Source organism: Zonotrichia albicollis, chromosome 1 (genome assembly GCF_047830755.1).
Source record: "Zonotrichia albicollis isolate bZonAlb1 chromosome 1, bZonAlb1.hap1, whole genome shotgun sequence".
Lineage (NCBI taxonomy): Eukaryota > Metazoa > Chordata > Aves > Passeriformes > Passerellidae > Zonotrichia > Zonotrichia albicollis.
The window spans coordinates 108,220,500-108,232,826 of NC_133819.1; the positions used below are offsets into that span (position 1 = coordinate 108,220,500).

The window sequence follows — 12,327 nt, forward strand, 5'->3', positions numbered from 1 at the left end:
AATGAAAAAAGCCTGGACTAGTTACTGTCACTTTCATTTAAAGTTCACTCTGACAGTACCAATGAAGCCAATTACTGCAATGTTTCATACAAATCAGACATGCCATTGCAAAAGATCTGTTATTAGGCAGTTTCTACTAAATACATTTGGTACGCTGTCAAACAGTTACAGAACCACCAGCTTAGAGAAACAGCATCAGTATTTTGCTCTCCTGATACAGGGAGGATAGAGGACTGAAAATAAAATGGTACTTTTCATTCTTATTAAACAGCAAAGAAAAATCAGTTATGAAAATGCTATTTGCAATAATACTGTATTTGTACAATTGAATTAGATGCCATTATGCTATAATGCTTTGGTAAGTGATTTGAGTGATATAAATCTTTATCTAAAACTTACAGCAAATTAAAATAAAATTAAAACAAGCTAAAAACCTGGACCCTTTCAGCATCCTTTAGTCACAGTTGTGTGACTAAAGTAGCAACAACACACACAGGCCAAAGACCACACCTGCTCCAAAAAAGTACTTTCTTGACCTTAAGGTTGCTCTGTCCTATCATAATGTAGAGCTATTCAGAATTGCAAAAAGTGTACTACAAATAAATTCTCTTTTTGTAAAATCAATTTCCAGCTTTACAGTAAGGTTCACATTTCTGTGTGCTCCCAGACCTCCTCATTGCCAGACACTTACTAGTACAGCAATTATACACCAGTAGGCAACAAATACCCAAACTTTTCATCTGTTCCATAAGCAACAGGGTGCTAGCCAGAAGCTAAGGAATAAAGAAAACCCACTTAATTTTATTGCTTGCAATTGTTGGGATATTCATTCATAACTGAATAAACTGGATTTAAAGCAACCTTAATCAATATTTAGGGGCTTGAGATGGAAAGTTATAATATAGCATTTTTTTCAACAGTATGGAGGTTATGGGATGGACACACACATTCAGACAGAGTCCAGAGATTGCCCTACCAATCTCTACAGCCTGGCACCTCTACATTAGTCATTCCTTGAGGGCCATTGTCAGGAAACACTGCAACAACACCACATCCTTAAGCACCAAAACAGTTTCACAGCATCAACAGGAGAATGAAAAAAGATTTAAAAAATGATTCTACTACCCTTATTTTATTGATTTTGCCTGTAGAGAAGCAATGCTGGGAGAGATAAAGCTGGCACAACCCTGACGTACTCAACAACAAAGGAGAAAGAACCTTGCTTGAAATAAGCAGGGGTTTTTTTGAACACCAAGTAGCTTTAAGAGATACTTCCATTTTGTCAATAATATAAGTCAAAGTAATGAAGTTCACCTTCTAAAACCTACTTACAGTAAATTGAATGTAAAGGGATGATGCTGTTTTGCTTTCTCAGAATCACATACACTCTCTTCCCAGTTTAACATGAAACACTGCAGGCAGATTGGTGCTGCTTTCAGAGCATAAGATTATTGTAATTGACAATAATCTTATGCTCTGAATTGACAATTGAGTGATAAGTTTTCCCAAAATGTAAGCAGCAGATTTCCATTTTGCATAATTTTGCCATGCTCTATTTCTCATTCACAAGATATGGTCAATGAACAGGATTCTGACGTGAATTAGTCCATCTACCTTCCTACTCCACCACCACTTTTGGAGATGGCATTTCAGCTTTATCCCTTTTGCAGAAGCTGTTTCTTTCCCATTGTGTTTTTCTTCAGTGTCCCAACACAAAAACATCTGCAAGATTACAGAAGGAACCTCCAGACTAGTTTTAAAATTTGTTATTAACACAAAAAGTGTAGGATTCATGTAATAAGCAGGAAGAAGAGCATAAAACAACAAAGCTGAGAAGCATTTCAGTCTATTAAACTGGATGCAGAGAGACCAGCATTTTTTAGTGAAGTATCACCTGATTTTGTGAAGTTGTATCAGCTGAATACTAAATCATTTTATGAACTGACAGAAATATTCATGTAATGCAGTAAATATCACACCAAAATGATGCAGATACCTGTGTTACACACAGTTCTGGAAATCCAGTCTGAGCAAGAGGAAGTATTGGAATAATTATTTTACTGACATCCTGAGTAAGGCACAGCTTGTAATACAGCTGTGGTTTCTGCACCTTTCCTGGTGGTGCCTGAGCTGAGAGACAGATGGCAAATCTTACTGGGTTCAGCTCCTCAACCTCCAACCATGGATCAGCTGCCACCATTAGACCCCTGTCACTGGTGCCCACAATGCCTGTGCTACCAGCAGCATTCTCAGCTTTCCTCAGAGCCTTACAGAGAAAGTGGTACCAAGTGCTCAAGTGAACCCGGCATGAGGCCAGCTGAGTTCCCAATTGGCCAGGCCTCCTACCTTATCCCTGTCAGGAGATGTTGTGAACAGCAGCAAATAGTTATCAATAAAGCTAGGCTTGTGCTCACTGTTAGACAAGGACACTTTAGATCAGTCCTGCTTCCATCTCCAAAGAGAATGGTATTACAGTCAAACTTCAGATTTCCTGTTTCTGATGGAAGCTATCTACCCTTGTCTCACAGAAGCAAACAATCACTCCATCATTATCCTTACAGCTATAGACATAGCTATAACCTCAGACTGAAGTCTTGGTGGTTCTCTGTCAGTGTATCTAGGTCAGTGCAACAATCCACTTTTAAAAACATACTTCTCCAGCTGAAGATGTTTGATATCCACGGTCTGGTAACTAGTTTCACTTTTGGTTTAATTGAATAGAAATCTGCTTCCAACAGCTTCCTATATGACATTCCTGTAAACACTACAGTAAAATTTGCTATTTGTGAACTCCACATTGTGAGTTTAAATGGTAGAAGTGATTTATTTTAGCAATCAAACTGCTCTTTCTTTTGTTAAAGGAAAATATTATCTAAAATCCTGCTAAGCACAAGAGCATGGTTTAAAAGTTAATTTCTTCATTGTGTACTACTGGCAGAAACTTCATATGCTTATTCCAAAATATCAAAAAGCTTATCTGTGTGTAATGTACACCAGTCCCACTCTGTTCTGTACCCTCAGTCTTACTTAGGTAGGTAGGAGACCAGTAACAAGCACCAAACCACTCTTTTTTATTCCCTTTTTTCTTTTTTAACGGGTGAAGTCTTGAACTATATCAGCACAGCCTGTAACCAAGGCCTCTCTGTCCATCCTGAAGACATCTTAGTACAATACACAAAATACTTGCTTTGTTTGGTGCTGGATGCCTTTAATTTAAATTAATGCACAACAACAGTGGCACTTCTGTGGGGTAGGAAAGGATCACACCACTCTACGCTCAGCTAATAACTGATCATCTCAGCAACATGCTACTGCAGCTGAAAATAAGCACTAAAGCAAACATACAGCGAGCAAGGCATAAAACAAATACAGACACCCAATAATATGCAGTGCTACATGCTTTCAACATTAGAACAGTAAATTAAAAGACAGCATACCTTAGATCCTACTTCTCCTGGACTGAGAGAAAAGACAGATTTCACAACACCGCAGTGTGATTTAACTGGATTTTATTTTCAGGCACTCAACTTCAGTGCTGAGAGCGACTGCCCAAAACACACAGACTTCAGAGTTGTGCTGAAAGGAAGTACCTCCTCTTTCACAGAGAAACCATGAGGGGATCTGAAGGCAGACTCTGCTGGAATGTCAGAACACTGCGTACCAACCCTGCTCTGCAGTAAGCTGAGCACAGGAGAGCTGCCCGTGACACCGCCTCACCAACCGCTCTGATGCCTCAGAAGGGAGGGTTTGCTTTTCAAAATGAATGGCCTCGTCCAACTGCCACAGAAATTTCATCCCCCCAGAAATGTCATTTCTGATGAGATATTTGCCACAAAGCACAGAAATGAGGTGCTAGTTCTCAGCTGGAAGGCAGGGACTAGTCTAACACCTGGCTGGAAATTAACACATGACCAAGGAATCAGAAAAACGCTGCTATAGTAGAACTGGCATTTTTATGTGAACATCTCCTGATGCTTTCTGTAATAAAGCAATTCAAACCTGCCATTTGTTTCACACTACATCTATTCATCTGAAGCTGATGGTTTCCAGGGTCAGCTACTCCAACAGGACATACTAGACTGAAAGACAGAACTTCCAGAGCACTGCAGTGTAACACATTGCACTACGGAAAACTCATCACAAAAAGCACCAGGAATCCAAAGCAAGAACTCTGTCCCCTCTGTGATTTTCATACCAAACAAAAACCCCTACCAAAAACGTTAGGCAAAGAGTGGAAACCACAACCTCGCTGCAGAGTTTGATATATACACAGTTTGTCTATTCTAACAAGCACGGTTGTAATTTTGCTGTTAGTACAATACAGTCCCTATTGCTAGTGCCTTCTTGCATAAGCCAGTCCCTTATGATGTCCAGTTTGAACTAGTGCTGAGTAAATCTATTAATGTAGAATGAGAACTAAAAAACTCACTAGAATGAGCCAGGCCTGCCTCTGTGTCTTGAACAAAGGTAGAAATATAAAGACTGAGTATTTTCCTCGAGGTGTATCTGTTTAGAAATGGAACAGTTCTATATATTTTGCTAGCTAACTTCAAAGCATGGTACTGCAGCACTAGTTCTACAGGATAGACTTCTAAGAAAAGTGCTGTTAAGACTTTCTGCTACCTGGAATAGTACCAAATTGCTGCTTAAGCTGCTACTGAAGTGAAAAATGAAACCAGTTGTTCTCAAGGAGAACTCACTCCAAAAGTTCTCATAGTTTTAACCATAATTGAACTTCAATACTTCCCAGATGCTTCCCAGAAAGAAAACAAATTTTAGAAAAGGATTGATTTTTACCTCTTCTCATGGGACTGAACTCCCACTAAGCACACATCAGTATATGATATGAATATGTATAATCATGCTTTTCTCTTAAATCTTCCACCCCAAAAAGCAGGAACAATTCCAGTTTCAGAATGCTGCTTTGCAAGTATGCCTCAGGTGTTTGAGGCACTAGATAAAGGAATGAGTGACTTACGAATACTCCTATGGCACATCAAAAAACTGCAAGTGTGACAGCACACATTAAAGCAACAACAGAGTGTTCCCAAACAGATGCAATCAATTTCATGAAGACATCCCCAGATTCCTAAAGCATGTAAATATTTTACACAAACCTTTCAGAGTTCTGATCTGTTTATACACAAGCCCTTCTACAAAGAACCTCTTGCTGACTCACTACTCCCCAGCACCATCAAGCACAAGGGACTTGTGACAAATGTCTGCTATGTAAACATATGTTAAAGTCTTGCATCCTAACTCTTCATTTGCTGGAGTAAATCAGCTCCTGTAAACTTCATCACAGCCTTGACTTTTCCCAGGGAACAGAGGACTGATCCAAAATAGGTCATGATTTACTTCAGCCATTACTTCTTGCTCAGGTTTTCCCCTCTCTGTGCCATAAGCCTGTCAGTTACCCAGCTTCAGAGCTCTATCACACCTAAACCCAGCATAGTTTGAAATTGAAAGTGAATTAAACTACTGCTACTCCAACTACTGAAAAGTAAAACAAGATGTGATCACTTAATCGAGGAAGTAAGTTGAGCTCACTGGTGATAGGCAAATGGTTATTTACTGTATCACAAGACGGCATCAGTCTTCATCTCCAAAGTCCAGCCAGCTGACTGTACAGCATCAGAGTACCACATCTCACTGAGAGCATCATATTCAAAAGAGAAAACACTTGGAAGCAACAGCTGGCTTGCTTTCAGACCCATATACAGAAAACATCACCAATACAGTTTCTTTTTGTACAAAGGCTGAAAGACCCACATACACACAACCAAACCCCATACATACCAGTTTAAAGTCCTGGTAATCTGTTCTCTTACATCCCAACCCGAAGTCTATAGAGGAAAGCAAAGACTTTGTAGAACAAGTCATACGACTGCCTCAGTCATTCCCCAGATGAACACAAGAGTTCATTGTTAGTCAACCACGAACATTCACATCAAAGTTCAAGAGGACGAGTTTAGCAGGGCTGATTTGGAACTGTTACATTTCATTCTTCTGAGCACAGAGTTGTAGTATCTCCCTATATTTGATTTATTAATATAAATTAAATTCTGCTAATAAAGGAAAGGATCAGGCATGATCATAAAACTTAGAAAAATACAGCAGAAGGAGCAGTAGAAGCAAAAGTCATGCTATCCACACAGAAGGAACTCTTACTTTGGCAGGATCATGTCAACTCAGGCAGACATTTAGGCTGTAAGAGATCTGACATTCAAGAGAAAAGCTGGAGATGCTGAGAGCACGCAGCAGCCTTATCCCGGCGTACATGTCTAATAAAAAAATTCATCATTCAAAACTGCTGGGAATAACAGTTTCTGAACTGGCCACATGCTAGGGACAAGGACTGTTTGCCTCCCACCTTTCCCTCCTAAGACACTAACACTTCCTCCTCAACACAGACCTTGCTGCCTTCCTTACCCTCTCCTGTTTCCACATTTGGCTATGTCAAAGCCTGTTTATTCAGAGGCTGCTGAAGCACTGCAATTTTAACCAGTGGAGAATGTTGCAGTTCCCAGCCAGGAACCTGTCTAAAAGCACATGAGCAAACTGCAGAGACTAATTGCTGATTGCAGATTACAAGGCTGGTTTTGGCTAAAAATCTTGGATTTGAGTTTTCTGTCAGAGAAACTGCTTTCTTCAAAGTGTTTCTGCACAGTCAAGGCCTAAAAAAGCTCTTTCTGGCTTGTTTCTAAAGTAAGACTCAATGGCAATTCCAAGTCTTCCTCTCAAATGTATTTGTTTTTCCCATTTTACTTTAACAATTTAACTGTAATCTGATAAATGCCGTAAGGTCCACTTAGGTTTGAGAGCTGCAAAAGTTGCCAGTCTCCAGAGCCTATTCTGTCCCTACTTGAGTTCCAGTACTATAATACTGATTAGTCAAATATCAGGACTTCAAAGAAAAAGCCTTCTGATTTTGTCATTTTCTGTGAAGTATTGTTTCTATTCTGAGTAATGCTGAAATTAAATATTGCTGCTATTCACTCTTGCCAGTACTAATGCCAAAACAAGCTGGGAGTCAATGACATCTGCAGCGATGCACGCATTTGGGAAGCACACTTTGAGTTGCAGACTTACAAGATTACCAGAGAAAAACCACACCCCAAGGATATTTCGCTGCCCCAGTGAGTTTAAGTGAGTTTATGTTCTCAGAGGCATATGCCACAAGTAACTTTCCTCAAACTAAAGGCCTCATTGAAGCTGACCTATCATACTGATGCTGGCAGAACCAGAACACCACAACTGCTGTATGCCTTCAGATCTGGTAGAGACAATTTTTTGTCTTCTCCTTTTGAGGGACTGGACATCTTTGAAGTTTGCTAGTCCTACAGAGAGACCAGATTTTAAGATGTAAGGGCTCTTAAGAATGCATACAGGAAACATTTTCTTTTTATTCTTAAGGACTGTTTTGAAAATAGAACTTAAGGCAGTTTTGATCTAACTACTTCCCTTAAGCATTCTTCCGTATACACCACTGATTACTTTGATCAACCCCTTTGTAATCTCTCCCCCACACTTCTTCCCAATTGGATTATGGCAAATGCATGTAATGTTTTCTCTTTTGAAGCAAATGTCATATTTTTGCCATGTTTTTGTTGGCCCTCACTGGCTTACCAGTGCTGCTGGACTCAATTGTTGACTCAGTGAAAACAGCTTCCTATTAAAAAAAATTAACACTTCTGAAGCTGGCTGTCTGTTGTACAAGCTCTGCATTGGGAATCTTGTTAATTATTCATCATTCATTAAGTCTAACTGAAGGGTTTTTTAAGAAGAAATTCCAAAACAAACATGCATGCCTGTACAGTTGTTCTGCATTTCTGAAAAACTCAGATGTCTCACTTGCCAGTTTTTATTTCACTTTGGATACCAACCAAATTGAAGTGAAAAAATGTTACATAGGCCAGAAATCAACAGTGAGTTTTACAATGCAATGCTGGAGTTCTTGTCTCCAAATAAAATCCACCTTGGAAAGCATTCTTTGCTGTTTCTGTTATAGTCCAGAACATGTTCTTCCCACATTTCCAATATTAAAGAATCAGACTTCAAAGACCAAGACAGATGCAAAAATCCCACTTCTACTTCAGATTTTAGAAGACTTGGAGCATTAAGAAGATTGCCCTTCTTAGGGATGATTTTTCTCTGAGACACTGTTTTTGTCCTTACTCCTAAGCAGGCAACAGCCAGTAGACTTCAGCCAGGCCCTGGGTAGGGTAATAAGACATTTCCTGAAATTAGAGTCAGTCATGCAGACATTTGTCCAGCAGTTAGAGCAGACAGATAAATATGCTCTGGAGTACGGAAATTCAATGCAGAACTAGATAATCCAAATGTTCTCATTAGTGGAACAGATCCTTTCTACTTATGAATGATCTCAAACACTTTTGCCCTTATGTGATAGAGACTTTATACTGTTGTTGTGTTTGAGCTTTTAAAAATTTTTTTCAAGAACATTGCAGCAAAGTTATTTACTGTTAAGTATTCTATTTACTACTCTCCTATATGGAATCCAGCAGCATCTATAGTTCAGAGGAAGAAGTGACCCCAGATTAAACTTCTAAATTCTCCCCACTACAAGCTGAAACAGAATCTGACAGTCTAGAATGACATATCATTTTTTAGATTCATTAAACTGCATGTGTAAACAAAGACAATACTAGAAAAGCACTGACCACATATTATCAGCTGATCTTGGACACATGGTTCCTTGAAATTTTCTAACACTACTCTACTGGACTGCCCCTTAAGTATTTGTACATCGAAGGAGTGTTCAAACTAGAGAAGAGGGGGCTCAGGGCAAATCTCATCTATATACATACCTGAAGGGAGGATGAGAAAACAGCTGAAGCCTGGCTCCTCTCAGTAGTGCCCAGTGGCAGGAGAGAAAAAAATGAGCACAAGTTGAAAGGCAGGAAATTCTCTATGATTGTCAAAATGTCTTCTTTTCACTGTGATGGTGACAGAGCACTGACACAGGCTGCCCACGGAGGTTATAGAGCCTTTATTCTTGGAGATACTCAAAAGTCATCTGGACATGGTCCTGAGCAATTAGCTCCAGGTTGCCTTGATTGAGCAGAGTGGGTGGACCAGAGGACTTCCAGAGGTCCCTTCCAACCTCAACCATTTCCATTTTGCTCTTCTGTGAAATTAGGGTTTAGGCCTCAGTCCAAAATGTCGCTTCAGAGGTGGAGGAGATTCAGGTCAGACAAAACTAGATTTCTGCTATCCATAGGCACAGATGCCTGCTGTCTAAGGTTTCCAGCTGTCTGAAACAGCCAGCTCATTTTAACCTCAATTTGATTTGTCTGACCTTGCAGCAAGGTGTTTCACTGGAAAAACACACAATCCAATTTGGATGCATAGCACAGGACACATCCACAATTAATAATATTGGGATTTACAGAAAGGTATAAACTACTGACAAACATGGATTACCACATTATCTAGAGGAGGTATACTACTATCTTGACAACTCAAGATTTGTCCTCACCACAATGATCAAAGCCTTGTTTACGTGTATCTCATTAGTTTATGTCTATCAGGGGAAAACCACCAAGTTCCTGCAGATGCTTTTCTGCTGCTCCAGCTCTGCACAAGACTTGGAGGCTGATACTCTGACCATTTACACTGAATATTTCCAGACAAGATTAGAGTAGTTTTGTTCTCTCTACCCGTTCTCTCACCATAGTTTTTGACTCAAAAAAGAGGGATGTGCAATAGCACCACTGTTATATTTCAAGACTAACAAAAAGCCGTATTCCTATTTAAAGGTCAAACGTATTTGAACAAGATTTTGTTGTGGAAGCTGTGTAGCTTTGGCAACATAAAACTCCTTGAAGCAGATGAAAAAGTTTGCAGTCTACTAAAGTACCCCTACATTATGAAGGTACACTGCAGACCCTTTCCAATAGGCACGCTCTAAAGCCATTCTCAAAGTCTACTAGCACCTGGACCTACGGATCCAAGAGTTATTGCATTGATGTTCACATTTTAACATTGATAATGTAGCCCTGACAAGCACGAGAGGAGGGAAAACATTCCTATTAAAAAACACTGAGTCCATTTACCTTACAAATGGCTTAACATGAAGCTATGCAAGCAAGGTAAGCACATCACAGGCATCACTCCCAAAGACAAGATGTTCAGATGAGGGCTGTGCTTAGAAAGCCAGGCATCATCTTTATACAGACCTCATCAGGATGTTCACAACAAATGGATACACTCTGTTTGTAAGAGGAGCTCTACCTTACCATTTATTTGCAGTAACATTCAGTTCACTATAAATGGAGCATAAATTGTTTTGTGTGTGCTAATCAACCAATGTGGAGAGCATAGGCCTGTATTTCCCATTTATACATAACATTGAAAGCATTTATTATTAAAGTGTATTATTGCTGCATTTCAAGGAGAGTGATGTTAAGAACAATACAAGCAATGTAGAAGGAGCTTACTAACATTCCTTTATGAACAGGCATGGCATGTACCTTCAAGGAAAACTTCAACACCAGTGATTTATTTTCAGGGTGTAAATGCTTTCTAAACACAGTCCATTTACCAATTCTAGTGATATTGTCAGTGACTCAGCAGCTAGCATTACACTAAGGCATTTCATCAGTGGACAGCAGAGCAAGCAGAGATAACACACTTCTGAATACTAATATTAAAACGAATAAAGCTTTTAAAGTCACTGGCTTTCTAGGGGGGTGGGGAGAGGGAGGCCAACAAGTACACATTTGGACACAAAAATGCCACACAAGAGGTCAAACTCCACCATTGCTTACCCTGATTATAAAAATGGTATCAGCTCTAATAAGTCAGAATAAAAAAAAGTCCAAAAAGCAGTTCTGGTTAAAATACCATGACTGTGACCTGGTGAAGTTTAGGTTATAAACAAAACACACAATGGACAACACATCCTCCCCATAAACACTAGTACTGTCTAAATGGAAATCATACCTTTTTTTTATTTTTACTTCATAGCTGGAAGACCCCTGTATTCATGGAACCAAAGTGACTAAAATAAGCCAACTGAAAAAATGAGAAAAAACATCAGAAAAGTAAGTTTAGATTCAGTCACTCTCTTTTATTCAAGGAAAGGCTACACATGGACAGCTTATTAGCCCATAAGGCAAGAGATCTGGCATCGCTGATGTTTAAGGAAACCAATAAAACTAAAATATACTAAAATCTCACTACATGACAAATTTAAGATGATGGAACAACTGTTCCTGTGTAAGTGGCACAAATCCTTAAGTTACTTATGCTGCCCAGAAACGCTGCTTTTAAAACAGCTTCACATAAAATACATGCATAATAAAGAGTTAAATGTTCTGTCTCCCCCAAAAGCATGTGTTAATATCCAATACTGGATAGACTACATGAAATTTGTTTTTCATATGTGTAGAAATTATTATTTGTAATTATTACTCTCATAAAATAGCTTTTATCAGACTTACATAGAACAAGAGGCCTTATTTTCTTATATATTAATTTTTCATAAATCAAGTTTCAAGAAAGAAAGGTCAAGAAGAAAGACACATCTTCAGAGAATTAGTATATGCGTTTGACCACAGTTATCCAGTTTGGTGTTCTGATGTTTTATGCAGCTGAGACACAAAACCAGACCACTTAGCCAGATAGTGACTGCAGTCAATTAACTAACACACTTGCCAAGAAAAATCCCAGCAAACAAAGTTAACAGATATGGTGATATGCATAGAGATTCAGCCTCCTGGGTTTTTTCAGGGCCTAATTTTTTTCCTGAACTGTTACCAGTCCTTAACTGATAATACACTGGTTGGCTTGGAGCAAACAAGTTTTAGAACTCTGCTCTTCAACCATTCTTCCAAAACACATCAGGTACAATTTAAACCAGAACATGGAAAACAAGCTGATCAGTTTTACATGCCATGATACATCACAATGACATCAGAAGAATAGAAGTGTGTACCCTTCTCACTCCAGTTTGTTCTCTAAGCAGGAGAAAAAAACAAACAATATTCTCATAGCATTAAGTAGTGAAAACACTTAGAGAAAATATCCATCTTATACATTTCTTTTTCTGTTTGTCTCCATTAGCTGGGAGACAAGGGCATAATTTCACAAATACATTCATAGAAAAGAGAATTCCTAATTCATATTTGAGAAGCTTACCTTACCAAGAACTATTCCATTACACTTGATTGCTGCTCAGTTTTTTCCCCCTGCTGCCTCAGCTAAGACTGTTTTCTCAGCATTAAAAATTAAGTACTCAAACAAGTGGTACACAAGACCTTAGAAGTAAACCTCAGAGCAGGAGCTGCAGAAGCACATTAA

At 39.0% G+C, this 12,327-nt stretch overlaps 1 protein-coding gene across 4 annotated transcripts in view; it reads right to left on the reverse strand.

The window, feature by feature from the left end:
- Nucleotides 1-12,327, reverse strand: part of OSBPL1A (oxysterol binding protein like 1A) — an 85,797-nt gene that overhangs the window by 39,774 nt on the left and 33,696 nt on the right. Inside the window, exon 2 of one of the 4 annotated variants that reach the window (XM_074549675.1) lies at nucleotides 10,969-11,040. The exons of the other annotated variants lie outside the window; for them this stretch is intronic. The gene's annotated coding sequence lies outside the window, so the exon portion shown is untranslated. The remainder of the gene's footprint in view (nucleotides 1-10,968; nucleotides 11,041-12,327) is intronic. 4 annotated transcript variants of the gene reach the window in all.